Genomic DNA, 1,138 nt, shown 5'->3' on the forward strand with positions numbered 1-1,138 from the left:
CTTTACATGATTTTTATTGACTGACGGCTCTGTTCACTAAAGCAATGTGTGGCTGTCATATAATTTTGTTACAACATTTCTGAATTGGTGGATACATAGAAATAACAATAACAAGGACAAATACAAATATAGAAATCTCTCATGTGAAATCTCCTTGAGTTTTTTCCTCTCACTGTACTGATCTTTATTTGTTAATAAATAATCAGGTCCTCAGATGACAGGAGGCTCAACAAGTCAACAAGGACAGGTTAAATAATAAATGAGGCTGTAAAAAATCAGAAATTTGTTTTAGTGATAAAAATCTAATTGCAGAATCTTTTTGTCCTGTTTTCTCATGTTTATCCTGTTGTTCTTTAAAATGGACAGGATACATTATGGAATGAAGCAAAGAAAACTTCTGAGAACAGGAAGTGCTCTCTTTAAAAAATGTACTCTTCACATCCCATGGCTGCTCACTCAAATATGTGAACGCTTGCTACCAAACAAATTTCCTGTAGATGAACAGTTAAGACAACCTTGAATTTTGAACCTTGACGTGTGTGTGATCATTTGATTCAGAAAGAGTCATAAATAATCATTTAGGAAATGAATATAATTACCACATTTGTCTTGGCCCTATGCCTATCAGTGACCATGTAATCTACTTTCCCTTTCATCATGGGAAGCCAAGTAGACGCACCCTTATGGAAAACACTGTCCTCAGCTGGAGAAAGGTAAAAAAATAAAATAAAAAAAATTATACAGCGTAATCAGGGACCATATAATGACCAAAATGTGCCTGAGAGCAGCACCACTTTGAGATTATTGACCTGGATTTCACAACTTATCTTTGTGCCTGTGCGTGTGTGTATGATTGTGTGTGTATAATCACTTCACCCCACCAATCACTCTGCTGAGTCAAGTGATCACTGTTATCTCACTGCTATCTCTCCTCTCTTCCTCAAAGCCTTTGTGTGAAACTCTGTTTCAGCCTCTCACTAAAGACTCAGGTGGGTTTTTTTGCCCCCTGAAACCTCTTGTTTCTACTGGAATTAGAGTTTGTTTTTAGGTTTTATTATTAAGTATATTTGCCTCAAATTTGTTTTTAAAGTAAAGTACATTTTTCACATACACACACACACACACACACACACACACA

Source organism: Pundamilia nyererei, unplaced genomic scaffold (genome assembly GCF_000239375.1).
Source record: "Pundamilia nyererei isolate P.nyererei 1_Seehausen unplaced genomic scaffold, PunNye1.0 scaffold00065, whole genome shotgun sequence".
NCBI lineage: Eukaryota > Metazoa > Chordata > Actinopteri > Cichliformes > Cichlidae > Pundamilia > Pundamilia nyererei.